Here is a 25,532-nt window from a genome sequence, read left to right as displayed (position 1 = left end):
TCCATGGATAGTTGTAACATCTCTTATTAATTTTTCGGTGCTATATATATTTAAGAAAGATGAAAGGCGGTTGTAGGAAGTATCAGGAGATTTAATGTCAATGTTGAAGTCACCCAAGATAATAATTGGAATTTCCATAGTGTGTTGTTCAAGCAACAATGTTAATGCATCCATTAAATATGTTAGCGGCGTTGAAGTTGAATTATAAAGGGAGACTACTTTGATTATCTTTTTTTTTGTGAACTTGATGGTTGCACGAAATATCTCAGTTCTTGGATGAGAGATATGCCTATAGTTTAAGTGGATGAGTGTTTTTTAGTGGTGAAACACCAAAAGCTAACCTTCTTACCACGAGCCGTTGATTTTGTATAGCTATAGTACTCCAAATGCAACAAACCTTGCTATCTAGAATGTGCAGAGTATTCTCACCAACCTCATGTTCTCAAAAGTCATTTTTGACACTTGGGAAAAATTGCATCAAACATAAACAGCCTAATTTAAGCAGGTCGATTTCAGCCTCCAAACCTTAGGATATTCTCTATCTAATCCTATGGTCAAAAACCTGTTTTGATACATGTATAGAGCATAAGGGGCAAAACAAGGTTATAGATAGACATTATTAAAAACACAACTTCATCACGAGAGACTTACATAGAAAGAAAGAGCTTTCACCTATGAGTGTGTTCGTATGCTCAGCACTGCAATGCAACTTCACATGAGGGGGACATGAAGGAATGAAACACAAGAGAGTTCACCAAAGTATACTATAGCATATGCTCAACTTTTATTATCCAAAACTTAAGCCCAAAGTTTAAAAATTAGCTTTTATACCTTAGCCAAGGTTTGAGAAATGAAACCCTAACTAAATGGCTAGGTACAACGGCTAGGAATTGCATATAATACAACTCTAGAATCTCTTGGCCCCTTTTACACTTTTGATAAATAAACCTGATACAGTAAGTTTGGACTTTGCAAGAATTTAAATTCATAAATGGAGTTTTGATACCATGAGTGACTAACATGATAAAAGAATGATAGTGATGTCCTATTAGCTGACCAGCTAATATTCCCCGACAACGATGCCAAAATGTCGGCGGCTGCTACCAAGACTCACCATATCAATCCTAGCAAAGCAAGAACCATAGACATAAAATGTCCATCCGTGGGACGTAGCTGAATCAACTAGTCCATGGAGGCTACAAGAGATAGTTAATCCTTTGGAAAACCTAAGTCTAGTGCGCTCTCACCTAGATCGATTTCTTAGGTGTGTGTCAAACACCAAAAGCTAACCTTCATGTATCTGCCCCAACCTCATGTGCTCAAAAGCCATTTTTGACACTTGGGAAAATTTGCACCAAAGATAAACAATCTATTTTGGGCAGGTCAATTTAGGCCTCCAAAGAACTCTATAGGTGCTTAGGATCTACTCTATCTACTCCTATGGACAAAACCGTATCTTGATACATGTATGTAGTGTAAGTGACAAAAACCACTTGCATATAGATAGTACTAAAAATACAACTTTATCACAAGAGACTTACATAGAAAGGAAGAGCTTTCACCTATGAGCACATTGGTATGCTCAAAACTGCAATGCAACTTCACATGAGGGAGACTATTGTGGGAGCGAATCACACCACGCATAAAGTGCATGCAACACAACCTAGATCAACATAATGTCAATCAAGGACACGGATGACACAATAGGTGCACAGAGGCAATCTCTTTAGCTTGTCAGAGGCTGAGACCATCCCACGCATACAACACTCTAGAAGGCTAACTAAACCACAATCTATGATCTCGCTACTCTCAACTCCCGGGGATTCACCATGGAAAACTTATCGCACCACATAAGTGCAGGGGAGGGGTTTTTTCTACAAGTTACATAAGCATATAAGTTAAGGGAAGGCCCCCAATAATTTATCTCTCAAGCTTAAAAAATAAGGGAGGGGGTATCATATTTATGGGGGAGGGAAGGGGGAGGGGAGGGGGGGGGGAGGGAACCTCACCCAAGTTGATTACTTATAAAAATTGTTCAATGGTGTTTAGAACTGGAATTATTTTTGGGGAAGTTTTTTATCAGGTCACACATCAAATTTTGCATCAAGCCGGTCATAGATTAGGGCTAATTTGGAGTAGTTCAAGGGTTGATTTACACCAATTTTGGATGGGGTAAAATTGGACGAGAAGCCAAAGTGCAGGCTGATCGGACACATAGTTGAGACACATTGATAGTACGTCTAGCTATCAATAGAAGTGGATCCTTAGTACATTGCCAATCAGTATGCTACACACTCTTTGACTAGTTTTACTCATTTAGATAATGTGAAACCTAAATTTTTTATGTAAGATAGGGGTATGATAGTTTTCTTCATTGATTGTCGTATAAGCATAGAAAGGGGAGTCATATTCTCTAATATGAATCTTATATTGGGGTATTGTCTGTTAAGTATGGAGCCTGATTTACCCTTGTAATTTTCTGTGGTAAAAGCGCACATTTGTAATGCCCCCATTATGAGGAGAAGCCATCGTGCGTGAAGGAAAATCACTCACCGGAAACCAAAATTTTCACGGACAAGAATCAGGGGCAACTTTAAAGGCCTCGGGAGCAGAGGCCCCCGAGACTTTTTTTTTCCGGAATATTCTTTTTCACCGGAATATTATGGCCGGACGGCGGCCGGAAAGTGGTCGAAAAACAACCGGTCGGTTGGCCGGTGGCTGGTAGTCAATGGCCGGTGGTCGGAAGTCAATGGCCGGTGGCCGAATTCAAAAGCGGACTTGTCTTCTTAAGGGCAGCCACACATGGGCGGATTGGAGGGTCTGATTTGGACTTATTCGCACAAGGGCGGCTACACATGGCTGTCGCTCATAAGAGAGGGCAGCCCTTTTGGCCTATAAAAGGAGGCCATTTCTACACACATTTCATAGTGTGAAGTTGATGCAACAAGGTGAGTGTGAGGTGGTGAGAGTGAAGCAAGGCGGGAGCTCCATTAAGGGTATAATCCCTTTGTAAAATACTACTTGTTTTGAAGTACTAAAGCCATTGAGTGGCTGCTTTCCCGTGGACGTAGCCCACATTGGGTGAACCACGTATATCGTGTGTACTCTCTCTCTCTCTCTCTCTCTCTCTCTCTCTCTCTCCTCTATAATTTCGTGTATATAAATCTGTGTACTCTCTCTCTCTCTCTCTCTCTCTCTCTCTCTCTCTCTCTCTCTCTCTCTCTCTCTCTCCTCTATAATTTCGTGTATATAAATCTGTCTCTCTCCATTAAGTAATCTACTCAATTATCTATTTAGCTACGTCTTATTTCTTAACATTGTCAAAGTTGTCCACTCGCAGGTGACATCCCAATTTGTATATAGAGTGAATCCCCCGGGTCTCAACTACACCACGCAACCCACATAAACACAAACAGAAGGAAACTCACTAAACCATACCAAAATCATACAAATTTAAAGGAACACCATCCCCTCACTAGGATACACCTATCCCAAGTCTCTACACTCAAAACCTCACTCTAGTCCCATCTGTGGAAAATGCGTATAAAGACAGAACCAAATTTTGAAAATGCCCAAAACTAAAATCTATGAGTACCTATGTGTATCTTATGTCACTACGATTCTAACGAAGACTACTTGCAAGCAGAAAACATACATCATTTGATATACTTACAAAGGCAAACAGCTCGTAGATGCGTCATGTGCATTCGCTCCACCCTGAGCAATTCTTGGTATTGTCGCGTAGCTCTTGCTGAGGCTAGAGTGATGGTGTTGTCGGGTCTCCAATGTGATGAGCGAATTGAGAGATGCATCAAGAAGAAGCTTACACTGAAAAGTGCAAGTGAAAAACAAACCTCGACGGCCTCAACACCAGGACCATGCACACCGAACTTGCCATGAAAAGTGAACAGGGGGCACTACCTAGCTTTGAGCGGCTAGAACGCGGATAGTAGTGATTAAAGTAACACTTATACAACACACTATAGAGAGAGAGAGAGAGAGAGACGGAGAGAGAGAGAGAGAGAGAGAAAGACGTAGACGTAGATGATGAAAACCCCTCGGGATGTGAGGGCAAACTTGATTCAAAGTGGTATTTACAAAAACCTTAGCTTTGGCGAGATGGCGACCGTGGAGAGAGAGAGAGAGAGAGAGAGAGAGAGAGAGAGAGAGAGAGCCTATAGTGCATTCTCTAGGGAGAATTAGATATGTATGGAGATCCTACTCGTGTGTGGCGACCCTTGTTCTCAAGAGGAAAGTTTCTCTGAGGTGACATCAAGTCTTGCCAGAATTCTTTCATTCTCGTTGTCCTGGTGTCGGTAGAGCCGTTGGAGAGGGGGAATAGGAACACACCCAACACACACAATATCTGCCTCTCTATAGCCCAGGGATTCCACAGCACCCCTAACCTCTCAAATAACACCTTCAAATTGGCTAATTTGCACCAACAACTCCACTCTAGCATACAAGACAACTACCTCACACCTTGCAAAAAACACCCACAACACAAATGCACCCACACTGCTCAACTCACCCTTTCGGACTCACAAAAAACTCCTAATCAGCCCTCTTGGTAGCACCTTTTGAGCTGCACGCAAACCCTCTACAAGCAATGGTCAATACAATAAGAGCGAGAGAAGAGGAGGGGAGTGGGGAGAAGCAACACAAAATATCGGGGCAAATGAGTGGTATTATTGCATAGGGAGTAGTACAACCAAGTATGAAGCTTCAATGGCAAGCTTAGCAACACACAAGCTTCAAGCTTCCACTCACACACACAAGCAAAAAAGCCAACATTGGTCCAAAGACCCTAAAAAATGAACATAAACCTCCTTTTATAAGGGTGTGCCTAGGAATCCCAAAAAAGAAAAATGGGGAGAGCTTCCATGTCGTGCACTTCATTTGGAGTTCCTTTTAGCATTTGAGTGCATTGCCAACACTTGGCATAGTTTATTTTTGGAAACCTTTGCATGCTACACCTCTTGTCCTTATCCCTTCCACTTTGGCCGGATGGATTTCCCTTGAACCTTTGAGTGTCCTTGGTTTGCTCTTCAATTTCCACTTGTCGGCACCTCTTGCCAGCGAGACCCCTTCCCCTTGTTGAGGCAATAGCGATGTCGCTGTTGGGGGGGGGGGGGGGGGGGGGGGGGGGGGGGGGGGCGCGTACAACCCTTTATCCTAAAAAATCTTTGGCCCCTTACGGGCGTGGGAACCACCTCTTATCTGCCTGCCATGTCATCACTGAAGCCAACCACCATGCGGCCGCCCGAGGGCGTGGGCGCACCACCTCCCTGCACCGCCGGCCACTGTTGCCAAAATCGCCGCCAACGCCAACACAGTAGCGCCAACCGCAGGCGCCATAGCCACGCTCAAGGGGACCTCCCCTCCACCTCTTGGATACCAATGAGGCGTCACGCCTTGCATTATATACTGCGGTACCTTGCGTGCTCACTGTGCATGTGGGTTAATGGAGCTGCCACGTGGCGGCTCCCCAAGCCTTGAGCCTCAAGGGCTTCCAAAAAAACCCCCACTATTTTTTTTAACAAAAAAATCTTTTTGGCATGCCTTTACCAGGCTTCCATTCTCTGCTCCAACTTCCATGTGCCAAGCCGCAAAGCCTTTCTGAAACTCCATCTTCCGAGCTACAACCACACCCCTTGTCTCGGCATTTTGATCCCTCGGCATCCCCGAACCAAGGCTTTCAAAAAGTGAAAAAATCATCTGCAATCACCTTTGGACAAGGGCACCCAATTTTTCGACTGTCATAACTTCTTGCTCCGGACTCTGTTTGGTATTCAATCACTTCTTGCTAGCTCCATATGATGTACAACCTGCTCCAGAACTTCGTCAATGCTCAAAAGATTCCAGGTGGCACATTCTCCAATGCGGCCAAGTGGGCTCAGACCCGGCCCCCGAAAAAAACTTCAATTGATCATATCTTGCAAACCATGGCTCCGATCCGCAATCCAAAAAGACGGGTAGGCTCCATGAACTGAGCTTTACATATCTATACCTCAAGTTCCACTTGGACCACCTATCCCCAACTGCCTTGTCTGGCAAGAATCTGCAAACCACTAAAGCTTTAACCTTCAATAACTTGGGCTCCGTAGCTCGGTTTGATGAGCCGTCTGGATCTGTTCCTTCAGCACTTCAAGCTCTTCTTTCTTTGACCCAAAGGCTCCATGTTTCATCTCCTTCACCTACTACCCCAATTAGCCCCTTATGGAGCCTTCCCTGGCCTATAAGCCGCATCATGCATACACTTCCGCTGCTACCTGCCATCCCATGATTTTCCTAGATGCTTCAGTCCTTTGCCATGCTTCTGCTTGCCTGTACATATCTGTCCTTGCCACCTTCTAGAGTCAACACACTTTGGCTGCACCATCATTGCCCACCCCCTTGTTGAGCATTTATGCTCAACCACAAAAGAGCTTTATTTCACTATAAATTGCAAAACGTGGCACACACTATGAGAAAACTAAAACACCATATGTACACTATTTTATTGCACTCTATCGCCAAACCTTCAAGTGGTTTTCCCCACCCCTTGCATCACATAGCTTCCACCTGGATCAAACACCTGGCTCTGTTCACTTGCATCCATCTGCAACAATCTCCAATAGTGCCCTACCCAAGCACCTAGATCACCATGTGTGTAGACTGCCCATTGCCTACCTTCTGCACTCCATGCACTCCTTTGCAACGTGTCTACTCCATACCAAGCAGCTCCAAGCGTATCATCATCAAAAAACCATGTAGCTGACACCAAGCTACAACACATGTCTGACCCTCCCTCCCAACTAAATAAGGTGGAGGCCTTGAGCATATCCCCCTGCACCTGCTGAACTAACCTCCATAGAGCTGTATCTACCATCTTTTTCATCAACCATAATTCACATACCTTCAATGGAAGCAAAGCCACTGCTTGAGATTCTCCTTTCTCAACCACTGGACATGTCTACTGCATTGGAATCTCCTCCGTCTTTGGCATCACAACCTCCTCTTTGGCCACACACTCAATTCCAGCATCATCGAACCCTTCCTTGTCAACCGGCCCTTCAATGTCGACCAACACCATCTGCTCATCAACTTCAACCAACTGCTCTTCAATCACCTCTTCTACCGCTCCATCATGCTCCTCTATGGAAGAGAGAAACTAGTTTTCTACCGCATCCATCTCAAGTTCCTCCATAGACATGGCCTCTTTATCTCCCTTGGAAAAATTCTGCACATGTTGCACCACCATGGCACATTCCACTGCTACTTTCATCAGCACAGCCATTAGCATGGTACCACACACCACCTTCACCTGCATTTCATCATCTATAGGCCTAGACCGCTCCTTTTGGCTTTCATCAAGCATCTCGGCTTGCTCTGTTCCCTGCTCTTCTTGCACATGTGCTATTACCATATCGTCAAACATATAAGAGGGTCGCTTTACCTTTACCAGTTCAGGTTCATCAGATTCTGTTTCCTCGTCATAGGATGTATACTCATCCGCATTATTCTCCTCGCTTGTCTCCCAACTAATCGAACTTGTATCATCATCGGCATCGGCATCATATATCGACTCCATATCAGCATCTGCATCCACTTGCTGCTCCACAAAGGTTTGATCATCTTCACCACTTTGTTCACTTTCTTCATCAGATTTTGAACCCTTGGTATCTGCATCTCGATTGCATTCTGCTACCTTTTCATGAAAACTTTCAACAAGAACATGCTTTACCTCTTCAATCCGTACTAGAACCTCCACATCTGCTACCGCTTTTGCATCTTGGTTCACCTCGACATGGAGCTTACCCTCATTGACAAGCTCTTCCACCCTCGGCACATGCACATCACAAACTGGCAACCTCCAAGGAACATAACCAATAGTAGGTCTTACCTCCACAGGCCTTGCCTTTTGCACAACTAGAACCACATTTGGCTGGACCAAAGAGCACTTCGCTACCTTCGCAACAACAGGCATATAATCTGTTGGCTTTACCATTACCAACTCCAACTTCCGCTTCACCTTTCTTCTCTTTATCTTTGCCGAATAGACCATGTCTTCATAGGTATCTGCACCATCTTCGACCTTTTCTCTAATCCTCAGGTGCAAGCACTCTAACAGCTTTGACAGCTTTAAAGATTGATTGCTTTTGATCCCAGTAGCAATCTCTAACTGCTTCCAACAAGCTTCAAACTGCTCAATGAAAAGAGAGAAATCTTTACTAACATCCTCGTGTACTGCCTTCAGCCTTGCACCGGCGTTTTCCGCCGTAATCACCCCTCGAAACCACTCCAGAAGTTGACTCTACAACCTTTGCCATGATTCTCGATCACGGCTCTCTAAGCCATCGAACCACACCTTGGCTCGTCCTCGCATCAACAACGGAATTGTATGTAACCTTTTTGAATCTGTCGACATACACCTCAACAACAACCATAATTCGAAATCTGCTAACCAATCCTTGAAATCTTCAATGCCCGTAAATATGGGGCCAAAACGTGGCTCCACCATCTCTGTCAGCTTCAAACTCGACCATCAAACATCTCGACCATCAGCCAACCGCTTTGTCGGCTAAAAAACACCACTTTCAACCGCAAATTTGGAGCATCAGACAACTCCTCAGTGGGGGCACCAGAAGATGGAGAGGGGGAAAAGGAACACACACAGCACACACAATATCTGCCTCTCTATAGCCCAAGGATTCCACAGCACCCCTAACCTCTCAAATAACACCTTCAAATTGGCTAATTTGCACCAACAACTCCACTCTAGCATACAAGACAACTACCTCACACCTTGCAAAAAACACCCACAACACAAATGCACCCACACTACTCAACTCACTCTTTCGGACTCACAAAAAACTCCTAATCAGCCCTCTTGGTAGCACCTTTTGAGCTGCACGCAAACCCTCTACAAGCAATGGTCAATACAATAAGAGCAAGAGAAGAGGAGGGGAGTGGGGAGAAGCAACACAAAAGATCGGGGCAAATGAGTGGTATTATTGCATAGGGAGTAGTACAACCAAGTATGAAGCTTCAATGGCAAGCTTAGCAACACACAAGCTTCAAGCTTCCACTCACACACACAAGCAAAAAAGCCAACATTGGTCCAAAGACCCTAAAAAATGAACATAAACCTCCTTTTATAAGGGTGTGCCTAGGAATCCCAAAAAAGAAAAATGGGGAGAGCTTCCATGTCGTGCACTTCATTTGGAGTTCCTTTTAGCATTTGAGTGCATTGCCAACACTTGGCATAGTTTATTTTTGGAAACCTTTGCATGCTACACCTCTTGTCCTTGTCCCTTCCACTTTGGCCGGACGGATTTCCCTTGAACCTTTGAGTGTCCTTGGTTTGCTCTTCAATTTCCACTTGTCGGCACCTCTTGCCAGCGAGACCCCTTCCCCTTGTTGAGGCAATAGCGATGTCGCTGTTGGGGGGGGGGGGGGGGGGGGGGGTACCTCGCCCGCTCACTGCGCATGTGGGTTAATGGAGCTGCCACGTGGCGGTTCCCCAAGCCTTGAGCCTCAAGGGCTTCCAAAAAAAACCCCAATATTTTTTTTAACAAAAAAATCTTTTTGGCCTGCCTTTACCAGGCTTCAATCCTCTGCTCCAACTTCCATGTGCCAAGCCGCAAAGCCTTTCTGAAACTCCATCTTCCCAGCTACAACCACACCCCCAGTGTCGGCATTTTGATCCCTCGGCATCCTCGAACCAAGGCTTTCAAAAAGTGAAAAAAATCATCTGCAATCACCTTTGAATCAGGGCACCCAATTTTCCGATTGTCATAACTTTTTGCTCCCGACTTTGTTTGGCATGCAGTCACTTCCTGCTAGCTTCGTATGATGTACAACCTACTCCAGAACTTTGTCGGTGCTCAAAAGATTCCATGTGGCACATTCTCCAATGTGGCCAAGTGGGCTCAGACCCGGCCCCCGAAAAAAACTTCAATTGATCATATCTTGCAAACCATGGCTCCGATCCGCAATCCAAAAAGACGGGTAGGCTCCATGAACTTAGCTTTACATATCTATACCTCGAGTTCCACTTGGACCACCTGTCCCCAGTTGCCCTGTCCGGCAAGAATCTACAAACCACTAAAGCTTTAACCTTCAATAACTTGGGCTCCGTAGCTCGGTTTGATGAGCCGTCTGGACCTGTTCCTTTAGCACTTCAAGCTCTTCTTTCTTAGACCCAAAGGCTACACTTTTCATCTCCTTCACTTGCTACCCGAATTAGCCCCTTATGGAGCCTTCCCTGGCCTATAAGGCGCATCATGCATACACTTTCGTTGCTACCTGCCATCCCATGATTTTCCTAGATGCTTCAGTCCTTTGCCATGCTTCTGCTTGCCTGTACATATTTGTCCATGCCACCTTCTAGAGTCGACACACTTTGGTTGCACCACCGTGTGGTAGCAGAAGGTTTCAAGGCTTTTTGCCAGTAAGTCATGGCCATATTTGTTGTTGTTTCCTTCCCTTTTTCCCCCTTATTGTCTTTGCTCTATCCTCCTTGATCGGTACCAGTTTGAGAAGTGTGTGCCTCCCCGGACCTTTGGTGTGAGTGTGAGAGGGAAAGAGAGAGTGGTTTGTGTTGTGTGGAAGCTGTCAACCGGCAAAGTTGGTGTGGCGTACTATCAATTGTTATTGCAAAGGTGTTGTGCATACGATCATGTCTTGACGATGGTTTGTAGGCAACATTGTCGACTTTTGAAGGTGAACTCTAGTATATCAGGGTACAGTAAATATCATGGGCTATAGAGAGGTAATTGTTTTGGGCTATGGGTGTGTTCCCCTTTCCCCCTATCCAACGCCCTGTATTGTTGCCATCCATTTGTTGACAGCAAATGCTCTCAGATGTCTCTCTCTCTCTCTCTCTCTCTCTCTCTCTCTCTCTCTCTCTCTCTCTCTCTCTCTCTCTCTCTCTCTCTCTCTCTCTCTCTCTCTCTCTCTCTCTCTCTCTCCATCTTGAGACACAAAATCAGAGCAAAACTTAAGTGATAACCAAAAAATCAGAGAAAGTTTAATGTTTGCTTCTAGTTTCATGCACGCTAATCGTCCGCACGCCACGGACGGTCTGCATGTTCATGGAGAACAAAAAGGTCATCAGACATCTTCACCCATTTTTTACGAAAAAAAGGCCAATTTAGTGCTATAATGGATGAGCTTGCAAACCATTCGTGTGTGCAGATGCTATGCGTGCTCTAGTTGCTGCATGGAGGGTGAGGGATGAGCAATGAGAAATTCTCAATATGGACATCCATCAAATACAAGGGAGATGAAAAGTCACACTCTACAAAGGAGGGGCAATCGATAGCAGATTAGTTGAAGGTCACATTTACCCCTACCCCTCAAGGCGGAGCTGTACCAAAATGAGAGCAATTGACCATTTATGATATACAAATGAGCATGCAAACCATTTGTGCTCGCAGATGGTCTACATGCTCTTGCTGCTACATGGAGGGTGAGGGATGAAACACAAGTTCTCCTTGATATGGATGTCGAATACTCGTGAGATGAAAATTCACAAGCTTTGAAGGAGAGGCAATTTGCACGCCGATTGAAGCTCAACACCTTTTCCCCTACCCCTTGAGGCTGAGCAAGATATGTAGCATTTGAAAGGAGTCACTTGCACACTTGATGTGGTGTGTTGAACCCAAATTTTATGTTGATGTCTACAAATTTTCCAGCTCATAGACCTTGGAGGTGGCTCCCACCATTTGAAGGACACACGCGCACACACACACACAAATTCAAGTATTACAGATAGCAGAAGCACAATGTATGCAGAGAGACTCAGGCTTTGTCAATGAGTTAACCACCTGCAACTAATGCATTTTTAAGCTCTAATGTCGGTTCTTAGAGAGATTGTCTCACACATAGTGAATGTCAGATAAGCACATACATAACACAAATTATAAAGGTTGAAGGGGGTGAAAGCATGAATAGGTGGAAAGCTACATATGTGATATAATTAAATAGCATAGCATGACATTGGGGGTGTGGTCACTGGTGCCATATTTCAGACGTCCAAATTTATATTCTAAAAAATGTTATACTGAAAAATTCAGCCTTCACACACCCACTTTGTTTCATGAGTAGTTGGCAGTTTCAAACACCGTGCCTCCCCCCCCCGCCCCTCTCTCTCTCTCTCTCTCTCTCTCTCTCTCTCTCTCTCTCTCTCTCTCTCTCTCTCTCTCTCTCTCTCTCTCTCTCTCTCTCTCTCTCTCTCTCTCTCTCTCTCTCTCTCTCTCACACACACACACACACACACACACGTGTGCGCGCGCGTGCTCAAGGTCTACTGTGCTTAGAGCTTCTACTGTGCAAGCTTAGCTTCTTCAAGGACGATTTTGCAGTAACCGCCCTCTTCTCTTCGAGGTATGTCTCTCCCATTGAACATGTATACTCTCTACTGCTTGAGGACGCGCGCCCCACCTGGGATCATTTAGCTATATTAAGCTGCATTTGGAGATGCATGAGTGCCACACATTTCTCCTTTGCAACAAGAGGCGAGAAAAACCTAATGCTTCTGCTGGCTGCATGAGAGGACATAGGCTCCCGAGGTAATTTGCTAGTCCACAAGCTGCATGCAATCTTGGGGCAAATCCCATAGCACATCACCTTGAATGCCCTGCTTACAAGATCAGTCCCATGAAGTTCTTGTTTCTTTTTAGCAGGGATGATAAGCGAGGGCAGACCACGTCTCATGAGTTCATTGGATGATGTGCAGGTATATCACTTAAGACTGCATCATGGCACCTTCCTCAAAGCATCCGATTCAAGCAAGCAGTAGTCTAGTTAGGAACATCGAACCACCTCTGCATACGAAGTTTTTTCGTCTTGCCGAGGAATTTCATATGGAGCATGGATTTCCATTGGAGGGAGTTGATCCGCGTAGCTTGACTGGAAACAATGACATCTCTGAGGAGGACTGGGAAACTGTCTTTATATGGGTGAAAGCATGTTAACCTGTCGCGCTTTTTGTGCTAGTTAGCAGTTTCAAGTTAGCACATCTTCGAAAAGTTGGGCGTCCGGTAAATTTTTTACAAATAATATCAAAAATTTTTGGAGGTTGTACATTTGGATTCCTTGTTTCAAGTTCTTTCTATTGATACATCATATGTCATAGATCTTGGAGATGTAGCTCAAGTTATTGTACTAGTTAGCATATGTCAAAATTGTGCTAGCTAGCATTGTCCGGGACATGAAAAAGCATGACAAGTTAACATGCTTTCACCCATATGCCCAAAGCCTATTCCCGGGTAGCCAGAAGAAAGTGAAGGCATACCATGCTCGATCGAAGTTCTTACCAAAGCTTGTGTGGAGACATTGGGATGTCTACCAGGAGGGTCCCTTCATGTATGAAGTAGGGACTCAATTTGCAAAGGCCTTTGCATTGGAAAACTGCAGTGAATCTGGCAAACATCAAATTTCTTGGGCTATCTTTGCATAGAGGGCAATGAGAGCCTCAGAAGAAAGACACAACTTGCAAAACAAGATCAAGAGGTGGGAAGAGCAGATGAGTGGTAGAGGGAGAGGTTCCAAAACCACTACTACCTCTACCAGATCATCATTGAAAATAGAAGGTACGTCTGTACCATTGTCAAGCGTGCCTACAGGAGGATGCCTAGTACAATTGGCAGAGGAGGATAGCAGGGCACTTGCAGAAATGAAGAATATTGAAGAGGGCAGATTGCAAGACTATAAGTCAAGACTTGAGGGTGCAAAGAAGCAGGTAGAGGATCAAGTCAAAGAATTGCATAGGGCTGAGGGTGCTCAAAGCTCAAACACTTTGGCCATAAAGTTGAAAATGGAGATTGATTGTGTGCAAGACCCTGTAGCTCGACAACGCCTGATTGATTTGATTGGACAATTCTCGAGTACTACTAGAGAGAACGTTGCTGAATTAGAAGCTAATGTGGCTAAAGCAAAGGTGCATACCCTCCTACATGTGCTTCACTTTGTTTTGGAGTATGTGGTTCACTTCCATGTGGTTATGTGGTTAGAGTGTTATGGATTGTATGGTTATGTACTATATGAGCATATTCTATTTCTGCTATGTGCTATATAGCACAACATATGTGCTATATGGTCACAACATAGCCATCATCTTCATGGAGTGGGTGGTTATATGCTATGTGTGGTTATGTGCTATGTGCTTTATAGTTCAATCTAGGTAAAACATGTTCACAATAGTACCCTCATCTATTTGGAATGTGTGTGATTCTATGCTATGTGCTCTGTGTGGTTATGTGCTATGTGATACATAGCACAATGGACATGTGTAATATGTGCTATATAGCATACCTGTATGCTATATGCTGACAGTATAGCCCTGAAGTGTGTGTTAAATATTGATATGTGCTGCATAGCGCAATCTTTTTATGTGCTATGTGCTAAATAGCATATTTTGTGTGTTATATGTTCACAATATAGCCCTGGAGTGTGTGGAATAGTGAATTGTGCTATATAGCACAATCTCTATTTTTTATATGTGCTATATAGCACATCTCTAATTGTGATATGTGCTACATAGCACAATATTTGTGCTATATGCTATGTGCTATGTCTCATATAGCCCACTGCATATCATATACCCAACAAGCTTGTGCTATATAGCATATAGAGAAAATGTTTGGGCTATATCTGGTATTTTAAAAAGTCTCTCTGCTATGATCTACAGTGCATACTCTATGTAGCACTTATAGCACATTATACTTGGATTGTGCTATGTGCTATATAGCATAGTGCATATCATATACCACATCAAGCTTGTGTTTATAGCATATAGAGTAAGTGCTTGTCTTATATGTGGTATTGCAAATAAAGGGATAAGATTCACGCTACATATTCTTTTCACCAATCTTCTTTTGTTGGGTTATTGAGACTTAAATTAGATGTGTTGTCTTCTTTGTTTCACATGCACTACTTGCAGAAGACCAACATAGCACAGGAATCAGAGCACTTTAGATTTTGTGTTACCATGGAGAGGACTTCACATAACATGGGAGCCAGTTTGATGAATCCTTTTCCTCCTGTGGATTTTAAGCAGAGCATTAGCGAGGTGGCACTTAATGGGTTCTACCATTGTGTAGGATGTGGATTCCCGTTCGATGCCATAATCTTGGATGTATTCTCCCTGCCTTGCACCCATGTGTACCATATGCTATGCTTTGCGCATGTATGTAGGGACTATGGCTATTGTATTGCACTAGATTGCAACATGTATGTTCCCCCTAGAGATAAGCATATGATTGGTCTGAAGGTGAAGAGTGAGATGAAAGAATCAAGTGCAGGTAGTCACTGTGTCAATTATTTTCTACTACTATTGCAGGCCCACTTTCCATTGGTAGTTTAAACTCTTGCATTGAATGAAATCATTTGCAGGTACAGACATCGCAGCAGAGACCTGTATGCAAGAATCATTGAGGACAAAAATAGAGAGAGTCTCTACGCAGGCCACTGGTAGGTACCAAAATCAGTATTTATGTGTGTATTTTGGGATACTCCAAGTGAGACTTTGTAAATATCTTGCTTTGTAGAACAATCATCGCATGCTTGCTCTAACAAGACGATGCATTCCACAAGGAAGAATGGCCTGATTACCCCAGGGATGCAGCCAGGCCTTGAAGCGGAGTCTACCCGAGGGATGCAGCCAGGCCTTGAAGCGGAGTCTACCCGAGGGATGCAGCCAGCTCTTCAAGCGGAGTCTGCCGTAGGGGATGCAGTACGTGGAGTAGTTGAAGGCATCTTGATGGCAAAGTCTTCTGCAGTCAAATCACCTAGGCAAAAACTAACTCCAAGAAGGTTGTTGCGTTCTCCGTTGAGTGCCAAAGCATCACCAAGTGTGGACACTAGAGATGAAGCATCAGATGAGGCAATTGCAGATACGGTGAAAGCAACACCCCCTCCAGCGGGGAAGAAGCCAACACCAAAGCGCAAGAAATCGACTCCCAAGAAGTTAGGTGGAAGTCCCACAATGGATATACCTCTTGATTCATTTAGGAAGAGAAAGAAACCAAATGCAAAGAGCTGAGTATGTTTTTGTTGTAACTTCATGAAATTAGAAGATGTCTTTAGAAGGCATGTGCAATCCATTGCACCCCTATTGTATCCATGCTCATTGATGAATCAAGTGTTGGAATTTGTTAGTGACATGTCTCTTAATTCTTTGCATCGAGTAGTTGCAAACTATTTGATTTATTTTCTGTACATGTTTAGTAATATGTTTCTACTTTTTCTTGTCATAGATAATCAAGAAGCTGAAAAAAGAGGAACTTGCATGAGACGCACTCGCTCTTCAGGGTTTCTAGATGAGGGGTCTGTAGGTTCAATGGATCAGTCTTATCCTGTGAAGAATCCAAGAAGGGGTGCTACAGCTTCTAGGGGGGTTACAAGAAAAAAAAAAGTGTCTTTTGATACAGTTGAGGGGTCTGTAGGTTCACTAGCTCAGTCTTATCCTGTGAAGAATCCAAGAGGGGGTGCTACAGCTTCCTGGGGGGTTACATGCAAAAAAAAGAGTCTTTTGATACAGTTGATCCCTGCACACCTACTAGTACTGCTGAATTTGTTCCAAATGTGCCTAATGCAGTTGATGTGCAGGTTGTGCATGATGATGTGCATACAGATTTTGACCGTGCTAAACTTGAAAAGGGTACATTACCCACCCCCACCATAGTTGAATCTGGCACATATGCCATTGATGATGCTATGGTAGTTGATGCCTACACAGATGCCATTGCTGATGCTACGCTAGTTGATGCCTGCACAAATGACATTGTGGATGCTATGGAAGTTGATGCTCGCACAGATTCTGTTGCTGATTGAAATGTTAATGATGGTGGAACAGAAAGTATTGTTCATGCTGTCATAGATGCCCTTCTTGATGCAGTTGTGGCTATGGGTACAGATGCCACTATTGAATCTTGCACAGATGCCATTGATGATGCTACCACAGTTGATGCCTTCACAGATGCCATTGTTGATGCTACGGTAGTTGATGCCTGCACAAATGACATTGTGGATGCTATGGAAGTTGATGCTAGCACACATGCTGCTGCTGATGGCAATGTTAATGATGGTGGAACAAAAAGTATTGTTCATGCTGTCATAGATGCCCTTCTTGATGCAGTTGTGGCTATGGGTACAGATTCCATTGTTGAATCTGGAACAGATGCCATTGATGATGCTACCACATTTGATGCCTGCACAGATGCCATTGCTGATGCTACGGTAGTTGATGCCTGCACAAATGACATTGTGGATGCTATGGAAGTTGATGCTAGCATAGATGCTGCTACTGATGGCCATGTTAATGATGGTGGAATAGAAAGTATTGTTCATGTTGTCATGGATGCCCTTCTTGATGCAGTTGTGCCTATGGGTACAGATGCCACTTTTGAGGATACCAGAGGCATGGGTGAAGAGGTCCTCATTGAGAGAGAAGCTGGAACACGTGAGGCAGTGGGTGCAAGTGATGTCATAGCCCAAGCCACTGTGGTCTGCCCAAGTGATTATGACATTGTTGATGCAGAGGAGTCAAAGGGTACAGATGCCACTGTTGAAGATATGGGAGGCTTGGGTGAGGAGGACCTCACTAAGAGAGTACCTGGAATAGGCTCAGTAGTGGGTAATTGTGATGTCGCGGCTTCTGCCGACACAGCTGAGGCATACGACAGAGCAGTTCAATCGGGAGAGGCAATGGGAGAAGTTCTCGTGGCTGCTACGGACATGAAAGAGGCAAATACACATAATACAATTGAGGCATGTATAGAGCAAAACAATGAGGCAGAGAAAGGCACAAAGGTGCCCACTGATAGAGTAGCTCAATCGGGAGAGGCAATGGGAGAACATTTCATGGCTGCTGTGGACACGAAAGAGGCAGTTGCACATGATACAATTGAGTCTTGTACAGATCCCACTATTGGGAATATCAAAGGTAAAAGTCCAGAGGTCCCTATGGGTCGAGCGGCTGCTATAGATACAAATGAGGTAGGTACAAAGAATGCTGATAAAGAGGCCAAAAATGGACATGAATATGAGAGGCAAGAGAGGACGTGTCTTGTGGTAATGCCAGTACAGATTGTTGCACTGTCTCCTGTGTCTTTTGAGGACAAGAAGAGAAGGGACAATTTATGCATCATAGTGGATGTGAATGGGCTTCTCATAAGGAGGTATAAGGTCTCCTTCTACAAAGGAATAGCGAGAAGCTGTATTCTTGATTGGGCAAGATCAAGGTATCAGGTAGTCACTGGGCCAAATGCTACAGGAAATATGCAATTTGAATATGTGGTCAGGCCCAATGCATCAATCTTTTTGCATGCACTACTGCAAAGAGCACAAGTTTCACTATGGAGCTGCATGACCCAGGAAAATCTAGTACTTGCTTTGAGTGCATGCTTTCCTAGGCTGAACAAACAGCATTTCCTCAACATTATCGGTCAAGAGGGGTGTAGAGAGGTGAGCTTCAATCTAAATGAAGTTCCTGGGATTCCTCATGTGAGATAACACAAAGCCCATATTTTTCAAGTGTTTGAAAGACTTTTGGAAGCACCATCCTAAGTTTAACTCTGATAATACATTGGTGGTGGATGACACACTCTACAAGTGTCTACTCAACCCTCCGGGGACTTGGGTCTGTCCTGCTTCATTTGAACCAGCAGATATTTGTCAGTCCCCAATTTACCTAGTTAGCACATTGTTCTCTTGGTTAGTCAAGTCGACAGTCTCACCCAACCCTAATGCTTATGCAAAGATGAACAAGTTTGAAAATCCTTCGGACATAGTGTCTGCTTGTGTCATCAGCCACTATAGAAGTCAACGAGAAGTATGTAGGGAAGGTTGATTGTGGTTATGGAATCATGTATACAGCATTTTGCGCACTGAATGTACTTGCGATTACTATACAAAAAACTGACTTGTTCAAAGTTCTCTAAACTTAATGATTGAATGATGTAATTTTATTTTGGTGATATTATGTAACTTTATTTTGCTGATATGATGTTGTCATACTGTGATAGAGTCCTGCTACATGGCACACATAATTGTTATAGAATTGACATTTTATTATTTATTGCAACTGACAGGTGGAAAAGACTAGACCCAGCTTGGCCTACGTGAATGGATATGTATATCATGTACATTTTATTATTCAAGTGCCCTTTTATGAGCTTTGGCCATTTATGACCGGCCGGCCAGTTTGTAACCAATTTGACCATTCAAGAAATTTATATAACAAATACGTTGTCGTGCTGTGACATGTACATAGTGGGAACACATGCTACAAGAGATATCTTGTAACTTTTTAGATACATAATTATATTTCCTATAATGTACATATGCATATGTAAGTATAAAAATAAGCTTTCTATCTCATCTTATTATTTATCTCAAGGGTAATGTATTCTTACTTTACCATCAAAAAAATACTATGGGAAAAGTGTCAATAGCTCCGCCTCTTTAACTTGGGGCAAAAAGCATTGATTCTTTATTTCTACTATTTCATTATCATCTCACACTCTAGCTAGATCCTATATCTAGGGTAAACTCCAATATATATATATTCTATGTATTTTTTATACTTTTCTTATATTTCTTTTTAAATAGCTACTAGGAGAGAATCAAATCCTAGTGGGACACTAGGTGACATGATTTCAAAGATACACTTATTTTAATGCATTATTCCAAGCATGGTTACAAAACTTTGTCAAGGAGAAATGTCATGCTTTCATATGGCATGAGGTGTCCTTGGGAATTAAATGAAAGTCAAAGCTAAGGAGACCACATGAAGACTTTTGCTGCCATAAATGGACCCTATTTTGATGAATTTTTTACACAAGGTTCCAATCCGAATTGGAGAATGATTTTGAAATGAAAATCGTAGCTAATGAGCTCAAGTTTCTGCCCATATTTTTACTTTTTTATTTGAAGCCACGGTTGAGGAGATATGATCAAAATACTGGACCCCAGTCTGCCCACATCATGCAGGGACAGCTCATTTCCAACTTTTCCAATTCCTGTTCACAGTGGCTCCTCTCTTCTTGTGTAAACCCTTGGGGGTTCCCTTCACCTATAAAAGGGGACCTCTTCTTCCTTGGAAGGAACTCAAGCATTCAAGCCATTGAGGAGAGGAATTCTTGAGGGAGTGAGTAGTAATGCCTAATTGTACTTAGCCCCATTAACATAAGCCCAAGCCTACACTTTCTCCTAGAGGAAAACTAGCCATTCTTGTACGCCATCCTTGGAGGATCAACTCTAATCAAAGAAGGTGTTGTACTTGGCGTATCAATCAAAGTGGAATTATCCACTCTTCTTCTCTCTCCATCAATAATCGAAGGGTTTCAAGTAAGATGTGTTCTACATTGATGTTTTCTTGATTTCTTGTTGTTTTCATTTTCATCTCTAATCCAACATATATATATGTATCTAATCTCATCTCCTTAACCAAACCTATCTCTCTCATTCATTCATCCTCTCTAGGTTCTCTTTGCTACAGGTACATCTCTCCCCGCAGTATCCTTTTTGCCTACGGGCAAGAATAGGGCTTGGGAGGGAAACTTCTCATCTCTTCACTTCTCTCATATCTACATTTCTCACACACTATCCTAGATGAATAACCCACATGATGATCATTTCTATCGCTTTCACTCTGTACGATCTATTAGAATTAACGTATGGATTAGCCGTAAAATACACTTTCAACAGCGTATAGTGTTTCTCTTCGGCCCTGAAAGGCTCAATGAAATACTTCTATCACCGGATCCCATCATACTACCTCTCATAGAATATAATTTTTCTTTTGATGTAAGCGTAGTTATCTTGCTATGAACCAAGAGGATTTGTACACACAATTAATCCCAATCACTAGACGAAATATATATATTATGGTAAGCACAAAACTACAATTCCAAAGAACAATTCGTAGCCTATTTGGTCAGCCAAGATTGAATGCCATTAACTCATCCATTAACCCTTTTATATTACCCATGATACGATATGACCATAGCCTTGATGTTTTCATCTTCGTATTGTTTTGACATTCTCTTTTGCGTTCTTTCTTTGTGTGTGTGTGAATGCAAGAGAGAAAGAGCGAGTCTTCTTTGATTGCACTTCTTTCCAAACCCTAGTCTTCATGGCATCTATGGTTTAACTCCTTCATATAGTTTTTGTTGAGTTCTCTCACAAACTCTCACAGCCATAAGCCCGGTGCTTTCCTGGCAAGACCACAAATTTCTCGACAACGTGCAAGAGGGAAATGGTCACTCTTGCACGGGGGGAGATTGCACCCAGTGTCTGTGTACTTCTTCTCCCCTCTCCCCTCTTCTCTCTCGCCGTTCCGGCGTAGCACTCCGCTCTGGGAGGTGCGCTTGCACGTGCTCTCTCGTTTTATCACGCTCTCTTTCTCTCTCTGCTCATGTACAACGTGGATTAGGCGTTGTGTGATTCGAGGTATGCAGATTTAGTCGTTTATGTCTCGCTATGTGCTATTTTTGAGTATTTTGCAGGGCAGCCAAGCTTCCGACTGTAACAGTGGTATCAGAGCCCAGGCTACGCTCCAAAGATTAAGGATCTTGATAATCAAAAGCTAAGCAAATCAAATTTTTTAATTATCTATTTATTCTACTTACATAAGTTTACGATTCATTGAACTGTGATTGTACATGCTCACTATTAACTTTATTGATTAGAGCCAGTATGAAAATTAGAGTATTCATGTTAATCAAGCATATGAAGCATCTGATGTTTAAAGTAGTTCGTGTTATGATTTCTACAAATTTTAGAGAAAATTAATCAGCTGAAGATGTACAATATAGAAAGGCGGATGTATATAGTCCTTGTTTGGGATTTGTAGAAGAAGAAGAAGGTAGTAGAGAGATTTTAGCAAAATCTGAGTAATCTGAAGAGACCTTAAGGAAATTGAGTTCAAGGGCTTGAGGAAGTTCGAGAGAGTGGATTGATGACCACTTAGATTGAAAACTTTTGAGCCGGCTTTGGCATCAATTCATAGCGGGAACCAACCCCGACATAGGGTCAACAATTCAAACCTGCAAAAAGATTAAATAAATACATTAATCAATTAAGTCTACTGCTCTCGACAACAGAAGATATCGTGGCTTTGCTACATGTGCTCTAAATCGACAGCATGCCCCAACCTCCCTTCTCTGTGCGCATCATCATCGTCATCATGTCACCATAAAGGCCAGGGCAGATTTGGCGTGTGCTAAGGCATTAAGTAGGCGAAAGCATGGTAGTGCAGGCATGGACAGGAAGCGTTGCATCAGTTTCTCGTGACAACCTCGCTACCCCTTGCCCAATAGGATGTGTCCATTGACGCCAACAGAATCTCATGCACATCTAGGTGCGTAGACCACTAGATTTCATGCAAAAAACTGAGCAAGGAGCGGCCGAACGTGCAGTCCAACACTTGCTTATCACCTCAGCATCTCTCCCTCTTTGCCGAATAGCGGCGTTAACCACCCTCAGTTAGCCATGCAATTCTCGATTTCTCTCTCTCTCTCTTTCTCTCACGGCCGTCAACCTCTCTCTCTCTCTCTCTCTATCAACCAACTTTTCAGTCGACCTCTCTCCTTTTTCTCTCAGCCAACCACTGGCGCACAACCTCGACCATTCTCTCTCTCTCTCTCCAGCTCGTAAGTTGCAGCAGCCTCGTGCTGTGACGCACCCACCATCTCTCACACACTCTCTCTCTCTCTCAGTTTCCAGCCGCCACCGATGCCATGCAGCGGCTCAACCCCCCATGTCACTCTTATCTTTCTCTGGTTCACTGTCTACCACACCTACAACTTTAGGTGGGCTGCATGCAGCCTTTGTCGCTGTGTCAAACAAGCAATTATCTCTCCCGTCGCCATCAACTCAGGTTACCCCAAGTTTGAGTGGTTGAGCATGGGCGATGCCATGCAGCCGTCTAATTATCACTCCCTTATCTCTCATTCTCACACACATGCACTGGAGCCATCATCGGCCAGTTTTGATTGCAGCTTGATTCTCTTTTTTCCTCATAGTTTCGCCGTACACACACACACACACACACATCAGATGGCTGCCAGTAATTGAGCAGCAGCTCGCTGCCCTACGCAAGGACACCCACTGATCTCTTCCTCTCTCAGATTGTGGCAAACCGCAGCAAACTCTCTCTCTCTCTCTCTCTCTCTCTCTCTCTCTCACACACACTTTTCTCTTCTACTCTCACTTAACGAGCGACTCCAGCTCGTGGTCTACCAACCCATGCAAGAGGCCGTCTCTGCAGTTCCCCTACCGTCAGCCACGTGGTCGGCTTCAGCCTTCGATGAGTACCAGCTCGACAGGTCATATTGCGGCTCATGTTCCTGCAACCCACATGAGCTATGCCTGCCACTTTCGCCCCTCCTCTACGAGCAGGCAGCGAGCTGCATGACATGCAGTTTCTCTCTCTCACACTCATCTAGACCTGCACTGTCGTTTCTCTCTCGCAGTCAAAGTGACTCTCCTCTCTCCTCAAAAGCAGCCCCAGAGCCAAAAGGTGCTTCAGGTTTTATGTTGTGCTCTAAGGAAGTGGCTTTATGTCACCTGCTTAGAAGTAAAGGAGCAGCCCATGAGGCTTTGTAGTCCCATGCCAGCAACACAGGGTCCACAAGCCGCCAACACCAATAAAGGGGACTTATAGTTCCGTAGCCTTCCTCGCAAAGAAAGCACATGCGCTAAGCAGCTCGCCCCTTTTCGGCTCCAGTGGCATTGGTCAAGCTAGACTGCATACACAATCAACCAATGGTTACCAACCCATTACACTACGTAGCCCGCCATGCAGCCTCCAAATCCCACCAAACTTTGGGGCTCCACGCAGCAAATTGACTGCTTCTTCCAACCACCAGACCCTTTGGAGCAGTTACTGCGCCCTCTATCTTTTTCTCACCTAGAAGCATGGACACGTGCGGACCCTACAGGTGTTGAATCTTCCTCGACTCTCAACCGCCAATAACCATCCACAACCAAAACCTTCTCCACTTGCTCTGTGCACAGTGCAGGGAACCCCTAGAGCACCGCCTTTTGCCCGGCCGCCTATCGCATCGCGATGTTGTCCAGTAACTTAATTTTGCGAAATATAAATCGAAATACTTGGCTGCATTGAATTTGAGTATAATGGAACTGATTTGCCGATAAAATAGCCATGATGATTTTTGTGTCACTGCATGATCAGAACAGCAACCGGATGGTACGTGGAAGGTTGAAGGACGTTGTGTGCAACCCACGTTAAGCAAAAAAAAAAAAAAAAAAAAAGAGAAACAAAACAAAACACACACACACACACACAAGAGCGATGGTGAAATTATGACAGAGCTAGCGCCGCAGCAATGGGTGCACAATGCACTCAAATATTAAAAGATGCTTAGTTTATTATAATGACTTTCTTGCATGCATTGTGCGTTGTGCGTGAGACTAGTTCAGGGAGTTTTTAGCGAGGTGCGTGCCGTCGACGGCCACGGCTTGGAAACTTGACAGAAGGGACATACGGGAGGCTAGGCTACAAGAACTGCAAAAGAAACAGATTATAGGCTTTTCATTTCAGTCTTTCATTGTACTTCATTTTATGTTTATTTTTATTTGTACCTAGGCATTGGAATAGATACACAAGGATGGTATCAGTTTGTTCTCATACGTAATTTTACATTTTTAAGACGGTTAATATAACATTTCATTTCCTTTTCTCTCTCTCTTTTCCCCCCTCAACCAAACTGCGCACCCTACCTTGATTACCCCCAACCTCGCAAGTTGATGGCCTCTTGTCCCCCACACACAATCACTCGTCAATTTCGATGATATACGTATACACACTCACACAAATACACACACACATACTGTAAGACTTATTCTATATGGTCTTTCATAGCTTGTAGTTATTGCTCGTGGCTACGCAATCTGCGATTTGTGTGTCTATATTTAAGGTGGCGATAAGTGCTGCTAGGTCTCTTGGTACTATAGTGTTTGTTGTATCCATTCAAAGATGACCATCGAAAGTAGTTCCTACGAAATTTTTCACGAGAAATTCTCTTTGGGTCAGAGTACTCATAGCAATGTTTGTCGATCGAGTTTTAAGGGCTTACCAAAAACAATTCCACACCTAAAGCTCTTTTGTTTTTAGGTCAAAATTCAAAGATTTTCAGGTATTCACACTAAAACTTGTCAAACTTTGCCGATTTACTTGAAGGAAACAATGGAATCTAGCCACTGCTTTGCTATTTTAGCTAGTTTCAACAACACTGGCAAAATTTTACTAGCTTCTAATTTTCTTGCGACAACAATCAATGGTTATATATATATATATATATATATATATATATATAAACTTACTCACATATACAGTCCACCTCACCGATATATGACACCCATCTGTACGACTTGAACTTTATGGCATCTATACTTTGGTTTGTTCTACCTTGCATGACATTACTCAAATGATGAATTTTGCTGTTGCCCTTTATTTTCAAGAACTTGTTTAAGCATCTGACGATTTGGATACTAGTCACTTCTTCAAACTGCCTCCA

The sequence above is a fragment of the Adiantum capillus-veneris genome, chromosome 2 (assembly GCF_014529385.1).
Source record: "Adiantum capillus-veneris isolate H3 chromosome 2, ASM1452938v2, whole genome shotgun sequence".
Lineage (NCBI taxonomy): Eukaryota > Viridiplantae > Streptophyta > Polypodiopsida > Polypodiales > Pteridaceae > Adiantum > Adiantum capillus-veneris.
This window is presented reverse-complemented; position numbering follows the sequence as displayed.